Raw genomic sequence first — 15,340 nt, 5'->3', positions numbered from 1 at the left:
GAGTAATATTGTATAGGGTGTGGGCGGGGGTGGGTGGTTGTACTGACTCACCAGTAAATGCTGATCCCGCATTTGGTTCCATTAGCCTTGCTACAAAATGACGACAAGCTTGGCAGACAAGCTTGTGGACATTTATGAGTAAGCCATTTCAAATGCTTTTTCAATCATTCCAACCATTGGAAATTGTGACTTGAAAGTTGAAACACAATTATGAATATATGGAAAACAAATAGTTTACTAGTGCTGGGAAGTTTATTCAGTGAAAGCTCTTGTCTCTTAACAATACTTTAATAATAGTACTAAACAGACGCACACACTCAACAAGTGCACACACATAATCACTCACATACTCTATGCACACACACACACACACACATATAGACCTGGGCTACATTAAAGAAACAAATCAAGCAGTCATTGAAATGTAGTTAATGAATACAATGAATACAAATGTATATACTTTACTACGACCTAAGTTAATATTCATAATTTAAACAATTGACTGGATTATGCGGGTCTCAAGTCTCCACGCAGGTCTCAGGTCTTACATTATGGTCAATGGCGTCATCTATGCATTTCTAATTTTCATTATGTAAAATGAACAAACGCATTAGCAGCCAGTGCTGTTTTGCATCGCGCTGTGTGCTGCCTTGCATGTAATTCTCCTCACCTCCTACAACAGATGTAAGAATAGAGATGTATTATAATTATACAGTCTCTATGGTTACCGCTCATCATTAAGGAGAGGAAAAGCAAAGAGGGCATCTAATGTCAAGTCAAAGTCAGGGAGTGTGCAGAAGTTTTCTCGCTGGCTGACACGCCTCTGACAGGACTGATCTGATTCATAGTGACCCTGGTGGACATTTCAAAACGCAGCTCATCTGTCAAGGTTGGGCTCAAGGTCTCTCCCGCCCAGTGATTTCATTTCAGGACGTAGAGTTTCATGCCAAACTTCTATAGAAGTCAACCCACTGAAGGTTCCCCCTGCACGTGGGCGATGATGACACATAGTAGATATCTTTAAATGGATTGCAGTGTCTCGGGTTGTGTCAATTTACAATTAACAATTTAGGCATTTTATAGCAGACGCTCTTAATCCAGAGCGACTTACATTAAGCATGAACAAAAAGCATGGCAGTACATCATAATACATACAAAGTACGTAGGTATCATGAATCATACGTATAAGCTAAGAACGTAATACACATACATGCACAATCAGGGACATGTGTATGTATGTACATCTGACATTTTATAGTAACACACATGCAGGATTGAAAGGATTGTCACCGTGTGAAGTTAAAATATTTGTTGGTCACCCACCTGTCTCTCCTCTGCAGTGCAGGCAATCTAATCCTGTTGATTGGAAGGGGCAAAGTATTGCAGACAGGGGTTCTCAACGGTTTTGGTTGGGGGACCCCGGGAGATTTATTTTTTAATAATCTGGGAGTGGGGACCACTGCCAAAATAATTTGGCGACCCCCGAGGGGTTCCTGTTACTTTGCATGTTTATTGGTTTGCCTGTTGTTTGAGTTACTGATACCATTGACTGTGATTGTGCTTGGTTTGTCCCACGTGTTTAATCCATTCTGAACGGGAACCCATTTTGGTGTAAGCATCACGTTATGCTTTAGCTATTGAAAAATAGCAGACTTACAAGCTCATAGCGCGCCACCGAGTGGCGCGCTACGAGCTTGTAGGTCTGCTATTTTTGAAAAATCGAAGAACGACCGACATCTTTAGAATCTGATCTCAGGTCAGAATGGGTTAATCAGACCAGTGTGTGTCCAGTGGAAACCTCCATCTGAATCTGATCTCAGGTCAGAATGGGATAAGAGCATAGGCATGCTGCAGACGAGGGGATTCAGTTCACTTTGACTTGAGGCCAGCCATGCAGGAAGAACACCAGGGGAGAGCTGCCAGGGCCTCATGGAAGGCACGCAGCCCGTTAGCAGTATATTCTTTAAGGTCCTGTGTTTGTTGTTTTCTTAAGTGTACATGTCTGTCTGGTGTCTGGTGGACCTGTCTACTTCTTTGGAAGAAAAACAGACATCACCATGGTTTCAAAGTGTCTTTCAAGAAGAGATAAGTCAGTTCACACACATACACACACTCACACACACAAACACACACACACACACGTGTGCGCGCGCGCGCACACACACACACACACACACACACACACACACACACACACACACACACACACACACACACACACACAGTCACACACAGTCACACACAGTCACACACAGTCACACACACACACACACACACACACACACACACACACACACACACACTCTCTCTCTCTCTCTCCTTTTCCCTACTACCCATCAATTCAAGTTTCAATATTTGTAGTTGCTACAGTATGTCTCAGAGTCAAATCATTTGGCTCCAGTTCCTCAACATTGTAGAAAAATGCGCGTATAGTGTCAGATACAGACATGTGTCAGGCATGTCTTACGGATCAGAAGTGATAGAAAAAGTACTCAAATGTTTTACTTAAATAAAAGTATCAATACTGCAATGTTGAAATACTTTGTCTAGAAAGTCTAGAATTCAAAATTCACTTGAGTAAAAGTATTGGAATCAAATTGTACTAAGTAGAAAATACCCATTTTTGATCTACTGTACAAGCTCACAATGTGCTGAACGTTTTTAATGATAAAAAAAATCTACATAGTATCACAAATGATTGTAGTGGTAGGAAAAGTACACTATTTGTGTCCGAGATGTAGTGGAGTAGAAGTAAAAATGCTGAAAATTGGCCTACTCCAGTGAAGTAAAAATATATAGCTTACAATTGTACTTAAATACAGTACTCGAGTAAGTACTTTTACACCACTGCGGATCAGTGTATGGCAACTCCAAAGAGGCACACATCTCTTGGAGTCGGTCAAACTGAAAGCATACTAACTGTGACGACCGCGAGTCGTGATATTTGTAGTTTGCCAAGTGTGGTGTTTTTTCGCTGCGTGTCGCGGTGTAAACCCGCGCGCGAATCGATGCCAAGGCACCAAAAGAGAAGTTATTGGCAGGAGTCCTTCCTATAATCCCCCTCAATCTTTTTAGCCCCTCTTCACCATCCTTCCCACCATCCCTCCCACACGGACTCTGACTGTGTGCAAAGCCGAGGCAACACCCCGGGTCCCTGCCGGCGGTCCTGGCTGTGTGTGGCGCTGAGCGTCTGTCAGTGCATCCCCGTACAGCGACCCACAGAGCCAGATCAGAGACATCATCTTGTCTCTCTTGAGCCATTATGACTGGGGAAGCATCTGTGTCATTTTAGATTTTATATTTAATTATGTCACACTTTGTCACACGTTGCAAAAGTGGCAGATTCACAGAAAAGAGAACAAAAAAGTAGCAGATCCACTAGCTCGAGACACGGCACGAAGCGAGGTGGTTTGAGCTCTTTTGGCTGCTTTTGAATTTGAATCCTGAAAGGTAACAGTTTTGGATAAGTTATCATTACTGTCGATGTGTAAACATGTGTTACATTATGGATAAACCATTGAAATAGAGGGTATGCGCATGCTTAAAGTGAATGGCACATCGAGTGGCAAATCGAGTGGCAAAGCAACATGCAAAGTGAGTTTAATGTTGTTTAATGCAATCAGAGAGGACTTTCTGTTTGGATGTATGGGCTGTCAAGGCCAGAAAGTAGTTTGTTGCCACTCAGTAGGCGTTCCCACGTAACTTCCGGGTTTGATGATGATGTCACGCGCATTGTATAAAGATTATGGACAATGGATGGATGTTTCACCTTGTATAGCCTACTGAATAGAAGAGAAGCAACATAACCTTTGAAAATACTCTACAAATTATGTATTATATATCATGCCAGTGACCGATTAATGAATTTAAGATAAGTAAGCCTAACTGGAACATGTCGAAATAGAGTCCAGAGGGAAGCACGCACACCTATAAAAGAAAATCTTTAGGTGCTGAACAAAAAGATACGTACAGGGAAAAGGAAGCAGGTCCGCACACTGTTCTATACAGCTTCCAGAGTATACTTTATGTTATACCTGAAGAAGGGTCGAAACTTTGTTTATTTCAAATAAACTATATACTCTGGGAGCTGCAGAACAGTGTGCAGAGTTACCTTTTCCCTTATTAGTACTATCCACATGTGTTAACAAACGTACAGACCCAGCTAGTATAAAAACCGATGTCTTCATATTATAACGGCATGACATCAAGGTGAAACATCCATCCATTGTCCTGGTGTGGCTAGATGGAAATTCAAGTACCTTCACTTAAAAAGCCCTCGTATCAAAAGTGGCAGACACTTCAGGAGGAATCCCTGGTATGGGCCTAAAGAAGAACTAGAGAAGGCCACGCAGCTAATAAAATGAGGCAACTCATATATCTGGCTGAGTATAGATTATGCCGTACAATCAAAACTAGTCTTCCTAATGAAGTGCAATATACCATATTCTAGCCTGACGTCGCCAGACTAATATGTCAGAGCAAATTAAATTCACAAGTGGCAGATTGCCAGGTTGTCTGGGCTATATATAATACCACCCGTGACACAGTGAGACTCGGCCTATTACAAGGTTGTATCTTTTTTTCCCCCCTGATTTACTGAGAGAAACTGTGTTTTGATACGGGGGGGGGTTTCAACTTTAAAAGAGTTTGATTTTGTCACCTCTTCTTAACAGAGACACCACTACTAGTTGTGTGTGTGTGAGCCTGCCTATATACGAGATCGATCGGAATAGCTGGAGATACCAGATCCCATTGGCAGGATGGATGGTTTTTTTTGGACCTTAATTTCTCCAATGCTGTTTATATAACTTCAACATTTTGTTCTGAGTCAAATAAGTAATTTGCAACAATGGTATAGTATTTGCAACTCGAGAAAGACACGCCTCGGAGACCCAGACGTTTTTATTTCCAGGGAGAATGACTGGACCAGGAGAGACCGACTACTAGGAAGGTTTTATATTATTGTTCACATGCACTTAGGACACCATGCGGCGGGTTCTTTTTCACTGACCTAGACCTCAGCCTCATCATCTGAGGTCAGCTTTCACAGCTGAATGCCACGAATCAGTGGAATGACCAGGCTATAGCAGCATGAAAGAGCTGTAGCTCCATTAGTACTTTTAAGAGCACATTCAAAAGTCCTCTCAACGCCTCTCAACTCTGTAAGCATTGACATTTTAACTCACTTATCTATGTTACTTTTGAGTGGTGCAGCCACTCCATTACGGAGCTTTGTGTGTGCCTGGGTTCCTCCCTGGGTCCCTGAACCGGCCAGGCCCCCTGGGCGCGTTCCTGTGGGTCTGGAAGTTCCGGGGACCCCCACACAGAGTTGCACCACTCACTACACACGGGTGTGATTTTTCTCCCCTTTAAAATAAAGTTTAGTCATTAAGGCCACACACATTTCAGTGTAGTCCTGTCACTGCTGCCCCCACAGGCTTACCTGTCGGTGAGGAGCCCGCATACTCACTGGGAGGGCGTAGGTATAGTGGCACCTCCCTTTTCCTCATGTTCAACACCCCCTGCCGCTGCTGACAGGCACCACCCACCCCTGCAGCCCGTTGGACAAATAGAATGAAGCAAGAAAACATGGTCTCTCTCTCTCTCTAGCCACTGCACATTCAAGTGCAAACAAAATTCTGTGAGATTCTAGTTACACTTGAATCAGTCGGATCACGACACAACAAAATACTCTTGAATAACAGAGTACTGAAGTATAGTACCTGACGTCGCTAGTTCATCCACTGGGTCGCGGATGTTTTTAACATTGGGTCATCTGAGAATCGTCTCATATAAGCATTGTGGTCCCAACAAAAAACAAACTGTCGGGGAGGTGGTTCTGTATCGTTGACGATAGTAAGTCACTCATATTTGATACTTTTTCCGGTGAAAATTGCACTATTTCGCAGGCTGTAACATTTCTTGCTGTCAGTTAATTCTCCATATCCATAACAGTCAAGTTATTATTTGACACGATATAAGAAGTCTTTGGTGCTCTAGATATATTATATATCTATAACATCCACACCCATAATGTGGACCATCTTTGCCAGCATGCCGATCAGCTATAGTTAGTTTGTTTAGTTTAATTTATTGTCCACAATGTGGGAAATTTAGAGAGCTCATTACTCTTTAATCAGAGTCATGATGCACCCCAAATTAAGTAGATTAGAATATAAATATAAATTGGAGCACTCGAATTGAATCATAAACCAAAACTGAATGCCATACGCAACTAAACAGAGACATCAAATTGACAAATGACCAAGGAACACACAGTATACATATATATTGTGTGACCATAGATTATACATTGAATAAGAGAGACCCCTTGAAGCAAAGGAAACAAAGACGGTGTGTAATCAATCATTGCGATCTGTAGTATAGGTAGATGGAGACACATTTCATTGCTATCCTTTCCACATTATTAGACGATTACAATTATAAATGTTTTTTTTTTGCTTGATCCATCAAGAACAAAAACTATGATTTTTTATTTTTCTTGGAGAGCATGAACAATCTTTGCCATTGTGGCAGTTTTTGTTAGAATGCCACAATGTCAGACAGAGAGAGAGAGAGAGAGAGAGAGAGAGGTCAGGAGAAACACATTCGGTTGGGCAGGGAGTTGGCTGTCCGTCAGTCTCTGTGGTAGTGAAGGTCACAGCGACCTTGAGGTGGCAGCAGGTGGTGGCGCCTCCTCTGGTGACAGCTGGTTAATGAGGCATAAAGGTTGGCTGATGGATTCAGTTTGTCCTGCTTATCTACACTTCACAGGTCGATGCCACCAGCCCACCACTGTGGCGTTTCACCTCGGGACCCAATTAATGTATTAATTAATTGATTGATTGATTGATTAAAGGACAACTTGACCCGTTTTCAACCTATATATCTGCATGCAATTGGTCCACACTGATGCTCATTTGTAATAATGGTAACATTTTTGTCTACCCCGTCTGTGTCTCAGAGGAGGGCTGTGGGCAGTTCACAAACCCGCCTACCAGTGACATCATCGATGGGGAATTCAATGTCCTTTTATAATGTGTTTAATTTACACGTTGCTTCTTAATGCTTCGTGTAAAGCACATTAAATGGCCTCGATTAAACGGTCCATAGACTACATACTAATAAACGTGCCTTGCCTTCGAAATAAATAGCCAGGCAGAAAGAGCTTATCCTGCATTAGTATGTTGGCCATGTGGTTGGAGCAGCAGAAGTCCACCCCTGTAGCTGTCTCTCTCTCTCTCTCTCTCTCTCTCTCTCTCTCTCTGCCGGACAGCTGCCCTGTCAGAGGGCCTGTCTGCTGGGGGTGGACTTGGACTCGGAGGTCTTATACCTGCAGAGCGCAGACCAGGTGCAGACTCTGCACGGCACCACAACAAGACACAAAAGAGCTTTATCCCATCTATAGACCTGACAGGAAGATTCTACAAATTCTAAATCCTGACAGTTTTCTGAAAAACAAGATTATTATGTAATTGGCTGCCGACCCCCATCTGTGGGAGCGGGTCTTATGAAGGAATAAAAGACTGATTGTTTATGGGATTTAGTAATATTTGGTGGTGGTTTATGGCGGCATTAGCGAGGCTTAATTGTGTGAGACCTCGCTGGGTCTTTTCTTCATGAATGTCCCCACATGCTGGGTGGGCGGAGGCAATTTTCTGTCTGAACGTGCAGGCCCAGCGTGCACCCGTGCCTTTGCAGGTAATTATGAAATGATAGATGTATGAAACCGGTGTTTTAACCCATTCTGACCTGAGATCAGATTCATACGAGGTTTCCACTGGACACACACTGGTCTGATTAACCCATTCTGACCTGAGATCAGATTCTAAAAATGTCAGTCGTTCTTCGATTTTTCAAAAATAGCAGACCTACAAGCTCGTAGCGCGCCACTCGGTGGCGCGCTATGAGCTTGTAGATCTGCTATTTTTCAATAGCTAAAGCATAACATGATGCCAACACCAAAATGGGTTCCAGTTCAGAATGGGTTAATGTCAGAGGGGTTGGTTCTCTCTAAAAATGTTAGGTAGTATTCAGTGTTGCACTGAATATCATGTTTAGTTAATATGTGTTTTCAGATATTTAACCACTTAAAGCCTCGATGCATACGGAACTTGACCTTTTGGCACTGCATTGTATACTTGGTGTGCTCGTTTCCCCTCTGCACCAAATGCTACGGTAAAAATCACACCCGTGTGAAGTGAGGGGTGCTCTTATCGTACATGCAAAATAGACATATGCCTATTTGCTCAGACACTATGACGTACAATCCTCCATTCATTGCGAATTGGAATTACATCTTTGTGAAGTACACAAATACAGATTTGCTCAGGCACATATGATGTAAATTCTCCACTCATTGTCAATGGGATTTAATGTTTGTGTGGACAAAAATAGACACTAAGCCGATTTGATCAGACACATATGACATAAATTCTCCATTCATTGTCAATGGGAATTGAATTTGTGTATGACTAAAGTCTACACAAATAGCTCAGATGTAGAAACTCACAACGTGTCACAGTGAGAGCTTGTAGATCTTCTACTTTGGCAAATGTTCCTCCCAGAATAAGGATAGGGTTCAAGTGGTTAATGTAGAAGAAATCACACCCGTGTGAATTGAGGGGCGCTCTTAGCATCGTACCTCATCATGATGTAACATGTCCTTTCATTGTCAGTGGCATATAATGTTTGTATTAGCACAAAAAGCTGATTTGCTCAGACACATACAGTACGACGGAAATTCTCCTTTCATTGTCAATGGCACACGAGTTAGGACAAAAAGCTGTATATAGGAGGGGCTAGCGCCCCCCCAAAAATCACACTTGAGTGAAATGAGGGGCGCCCTCTGTATTTATATCGGCCACATAACGTCTTACGTTGTCATAGTGCCCTAAACAAAATGGCTGGCAAACAATTGTGTCATACAAACATTGCCACATCCTCCAATTCGATAGACTTGGCTGCCATATGACATACAGTAATGGTAATCTTCAAAAGCCATGCATGCATTGGAGGGGCTAGGGACCCTCAAAAAAGAAAAGAAAAGAAAAGATTTCCTATCACACAAACATTTGGCAGTCCCCCTGCAGTAATTCTGAGGACTCCCTATCGGGGTCCCGGACCCCATGTTGAAGGGCCATGCTCTAAAATGTAGGGTAATATTCAGAGTGTGTGCACCTGTGCGAGCGTTCATCCGAGGCAAACTGGAAGTTGTGACATTGAAACATCTTTGAGTGCAAAGCAGGAGCACACACTGAGCCAGCAGGCAGCACTGTGCTCCAGTATTCTGTTGGCCATTCTACTCATCCTGTTTGTTGTCAAATCAAAGCCAATGTCATGGCGGAGGATGTAATGCAATGTGCTATCGCATCTGTGTACACAGGCACAGTGTCCACGCGCCGCACACACACACACACACACACACACACACACACACACACTCGCACACGCACACACGCACAAGCGCTTACATGACAGACACACGCAAGTAGATATGTAAACACATGAATATTTACACACACACACACACACACACACACACACACACACACACACGCACACAAATCGCACGCAGACATGCACAAATACACATGACAGACGTGTATACATAAGAAAGTAATCAAGGACAGACAGGGTAAATATACACACACGTATATACATGCTACACACATGCACACAAATAAACACAGCCCCGTTCCAACTCCATTAGGTTTGTTTTCCATTCTGATCCCAGGATGTCAGTTTGCCAAATAGACAAAATGGTAGACAGACAGACATAGACAGTAATTCAATGCAATCACGTCCATCTGTGCAGACCAGAGCTGTAGTTCCAGGGTGCATCGTTAACCCATTCTGAACGGGAACCCATTTTGGTGTTTAGCATCATGTTATGCTTTAGCTATTGAAAAATAGCAGACCTACAAGCTCATATCGCGCCACCGAGTGGCGCGCTACGAGCTTGTAGGTCTGCTATTTTTGAAAAATTCGAAGAACGACTGACATTTTTAGAATCTGATCTCAGGTCAGAATGGGTTCATCAGACCAGTGTGTGTCCAGTGGAAACCTCGTATGGAATCTGATCTCAGGTCAGAATGGGTTAAGGTCCTTAAAATGAACGCTCCCTCACTTGCGTCGTCTTCCCACCGAGGATGCATGGAGGTTGGGACGTGAAGTGACATTTTAAGCGACATTCTGTGATAACAATACAGCTGGGGGAAAGGAAACTTCTGGAACCTGTTATGCACATGGATCTATTCCTGTAAACATTAGTGTCTCCATCCAACCCTATTGAATGATTCCAGAGTGTAGCCGGAAGAGTGGGCACCAAAACATTCTGGGCACTAGGGGAATCTGGGCAACAAAACAGAGTGGGCACTGTGACATCTGGGCACCAAAACGGAGTGGGCACTGTGACATCTGGGCACCAAAACAGAGTGGGCACTGTGACATCTGGGCACCAAAACAGAGTGGGCACTGTGACATCTGGGCACCAAAACAGAGCGGGCACTGTGACATCTGGGCACCAAAACAGAGTGGGCACTGTGACATCTGGGCACCAAAACAGAGCGGGCACTGTGACATCTGGGCACCAAAACAGAGTGGGCACTGTGAAATCCGGGCACTAAAACAGAGTGGGCACTGTGAAATCCGGGCACGAAAACAGAGTGGGCACTGTGACATCTTGGCACCTCAGAAGAGTGTGTATGGGGAAATCCAGGGAACCAAAACAGCAATACTTGGTCCACTTGTGTCCACAGAACACGTTTTTGCAACTACATTCAGAAGATTTTTCCCCTCAATCCAAACATTTTTGGACAAATCTGTGTGTGTGTCTGTGACGTTAATGAGCACGAGAATGAGTACCAGTAGGGGCCAGAAACAGAGAGAGTGCTGCAGTTGCCTGCTAATGAGAGAGAGAGAGAGAGAGAGAGAGAGAGAGAGAGGGGGGGGGGTCGGGAGTTGCACCACTCAGTTCACACGGGTGTGATTTTTTTCTTTCTTTTTGGCTATATATTTTAGAATGCATAGCATAATACGACACATACCAGGTTTGTCCAAGTTGTAATGCAAGATGTGTCATCTATGTATGACATGTGTAAGGCAGTAATTAGCAATATTAATAGTAATACACTGAAGCAAGCCCCCATCAGGTCAAAGTGGATATTGCACTTGGCACCTTTTTCTTATTCTTCTGGAGACTCGTAAACGGTAGCAAGCGTTTGTAAACGGTATTAATGATAACTAGAAGAAGTGCCCCTCGGGGTACAGGTCTCCACCAGGATTGATTTATGGATAAAATGTAAAGGACTAATATAAAAAAAGTGTTGCACATAAGTCTGGTGGCGCTCGAAAAGGCAGAATTGAAAAATGCAGATTGGTGATATGTAAAGATGCAACTCGGCCTGTTATAGTGCCACCATGAGGCTGATTTGAAAAAAGCCGAGTGGGAATATGCATGCGGGAATATGCGTGCGACACGGGGACACACACATGGACGGAATGAGTGCAAAACATACTCTCCCAGACAATAACAACAAGAAAAGAATCATCTATTCTACATGATCATACATCATTGGACGTAAATTGAAGGGCATAAGGACTTCTCCACCCCCTATGGTATCTCAGAGGCCATATGGAACATCACATCTGCTCTTTACTTCCCACAGCTACTGTCCACAAGCCCTCCAGCTCATTCACCATCACACGCATGCCACACCGGCCACGCCGAAACACTGACTTCCGGATATATTGTCATTGCACATTGTCAGTGTGGGTTCCTTGGGAGGGCTTCCAGGGGGTCCCCACTCCCACCTAAATGATTGATAGATACTACCTGACCCTGCTGCACGGTCTGATACTCATAGAGCACTGTTTCCCACACTGACTTTGCTGATTTGTGGGATTCTTGGACAGAATCTGAGTAAGTCGGCCTCTTGGTGGCGCTATAAAAGGCAGTTGTGAAAAATGCAGGTCAAAGGTTTGTCCTTGGCCTCTAGGGAGTGTGCATTCAGTCCATGGTGCTGAATACCGCTGTACACTATGCTGAAATGCAGTGGCTCTGTCCATGGTGCTGAAATACACAGTACTCTATGCTGAAGTGGAGTGACGCTGTCCATGGTGCTGAAATCCACAGTACTCTATGCTGAAGTGGAGTGACGCTGTCCATGGTGCTGAAGTCCACAGTACTCTATGTTGAAGTGGAGGGGCGCTGTCCATGGTGCTGAAGTCCACAGTACTCTATGTTGAAGTGGAGGGGCGCTGTCCATGGTGCTGAACCCTACAGTACTCTATGCTGAAGTGGAGTGACGCTGTCCATGGTGCTGAACCCTACAGTACTCTATGTTGAAGTGGAGGGGCGCTGTCCATGGTGCTGAAGTCCACAGTACTCTATGTTGAAGTGGAGGGGCGCTGTCCATGGTGCTGAACCCTACAGTACTCTATGCTGAAGTGGAGGGGCGCTGTCCATGGTGCTGAACCCTACAGTACTCTATGCTGAAGTGGAGGGGCGCTGTCCATGGTGCTGAAGACCACATGCTAAAGTGGAGTGGCGGTCTAGTTGAGAATCACTGTCCTACATTAAAGTAGAGCTATATGAACACTCATTAAACCCCTTCTTTCCACACACATGTAAATATGTAGGCTACTCTCCGTGACCATGCATATCGGAGTTTTACACAGTGCAGTGGCGCACATCCTGCTTATCCAGCATGGAGCCACACAACGGCTGAATACATGCATCAGCGGTCACTTCGCTACATTATCTCTACTTTCATCCACTGCGCCTTCAGGCGCAAAGGGGTTCAGCCACGCTTCTCGTTTTGCGCATGTCCAAGGGTCGAATGTGAGGGGATCCATTAGTGAAGCTGGAATGCATGCCTATATTGCCTATACCTGAAATATACCCTTGTAGAAAGGGAACCATGCTGAGTGTAGGGGGAGAGGGAGGGAGGAAGGGAGGGTGGGAGGGGGAGAGAGAGACAGAGAGAGAGAGAGAGAGAGAGAGAGGGAGAGGGAGAGAGAGGGGGAGGGAGAGAGAGAGAACTATCTCCACATAATTTCTCAGATTCAGCAACATGGAGAGTGTTCAAAACGTACAGAGATGATAATTATTTTTCTTATTTTCTTAATTAAATATTTTCTTAAGTAGGCTTATACTCTTACTCCTACTTATCCAAGACACTATGGTGGAGAGCTCGTTTGTTGAGGTCTTGAGAGTACATCTGCGACACACCGTCACAAGACGAAGTAAATGATCTGGCGTTAACAGTGAGTTTTTATCACACATCACCAACCTGACAGTGGCAGGAACAACAGCATCACCTCACTGTCATTGCCCTTTTAACCCATTCTGACCTGAGATCAGATTCTAAAAATGTGTTCTACATCTTGACAGTTTTCATTCTGACCTGAGATCAGATTCTAAAAATGTCTTCTATGTCAGTCGCTCTTCGATTTTTCTAAAAATAGCAGACCTACAAGCTCGTAGCGCGCCACTCGGTGGCGCGCTATGAGCTTGTAGATCTGCTATTTTTCAATAGCTAAAGCACGACATGATGCTAACACCAAAATGGGTTCCCGCACAAAATGGGTTAAGGGACCAAGCCCGAAGGGACTTCTTGGTCCTTTATTGTTTCTGTCTGTTTTATTTTTTCTTCTCACTTCTTCTTCCGTGCAGTCGTTTTTTGCAAAACTTGGCAATATGGTAGAGGGCTATGCCAAATGGTGAGAACGCAAAGCCCATGGCCCATTGGCCAAAGGGTGGCGCTATAGCACTCAATTGAAAATGCTAACTTTGAACGCGCATAGCTCATGCATGAACATTTCTACATGTGAATTTGGACCTATTATGGACAATTAAAAAATAAATGAAATCTTCTTCTGCCCCTAATACATGCATACAGCGTCACATGCTTATGAAACTTTACAGTATGGTGGGTCATGCCAAATAGCACTGAAACCAGTTCTACTCCAATTGGCCATAGGGGGGCGCTATAGCAATTTATTTTTATGTCTGTCTGTCTGTTTGGAGTACAAACATCTGCAATACTGCTGGGTGACCTAAAGTGGCACTGTTGAGCAGCCTAAAATGGCTTATTGCTTGGTCCCGCCTTATCGGGGCTTGCAGCTATATTTCATTATTTTTCTTCACTTGAAAACTTAAAGGTGTCTTAATGTCCTCTATACGTATACCACTAGTGCAACACAGACAAGCACTGTAAATATGTGCCCCCCTCCGTCTCTCCCCCCTCCCCCTCTCCCCCTCTCTCTCTCTTTGATCAAAAGCAGACTATGCTGATATTTTAGGGGGCTTTAGTGCATGAATAGCCCATGATCTTTAATAATGGAAATATATAGGCCTATTAATGTAATTTGACCAACCTTTTAAGACCCGCGTCTTCAGGGCTTTAGCCCCGACTTATCATGAATCTAAAAACACCCATGGCTCCGCGGTGGTGTGCATCACTGCATGGTATCAACCCACGTCTCTCTTCTCTCTTCCACGTGCGCACCACGTACACGCGCATACAAAGGAAGGAGTTCATGTCTAGCGAGCAAAACTCAACAATAATGTCCATGCAGCACACACAAAAGGTGAAATTAAATAGTTTATTCTTGCATCCCTTCATTCCCCTTATTAGTTTGTAACGTTAACTTCACGTGGTTGTTTAATGTTCACAGTCAAATCACCAGTGCATGGTAAATGCCTAACTCTGAGGTAGCCCTATAGCTACATTTGTACTGAGTTAAACAGGGGTGTATAAGGTATAGTACGTATATAATTGGGATTTTTTTTGTCTTCCAATATTTCAGTAGGCCTACCACTTTCAATAGTTTTACTTCTACTCCACTATATGCGTTGTGACTTGTGAGCCTGCATGCTATTTTCAAAAATAATTCTATGCTATACTTTTACTTTTGGTAGCCTATACTTTAAGTATTGTAGCGTCCCAGTATATTTACAGTAGGCTAGGCTATATTTTGATGCCAATACTTTTGTACTTTTACTCAAGTATAGGGTACATTTTGAATACAGGACTTCTAATTGTAACAGAGTACATATATCTACAATGCAATATTAATGCGTTTACTTCAGTTAAACATGTGACTGTGAGTAGCCTACTAGTAGCCTTAGCCTACTTCTTCCATCCCTGCAGTTAAATTACTGCGGATTTTACCGTCAGGTTTTCTGGGGAGAGGGGGTCCTATATCCTACTTGAATTACGCTGCATGCCAAACGGGGGAATCCCCCCCTCCCGTTTAACCGCTGTGTGTATCTTGGAAACTCGGAATCCCTCTTTCCCCTTTAAATTTTCCTCCGAACATGGGAGCAAACTCT

This window comes from Protomyctophum bolini (assembly GCF_963924005.1).
Source record: "Protomyctophum bolini genome assembly, chromosome: 13".
NCBI classification, from domain to species: domain Eukaryota; kingdom Metazoa; phylum Chordata; class Actinopteri; order Myctophiformes; family Myctophidae; genus Protomyctophum; species Protomyctophum bolini.
This window is presented reverse-complemented; position numbering follows the sequence as displayed.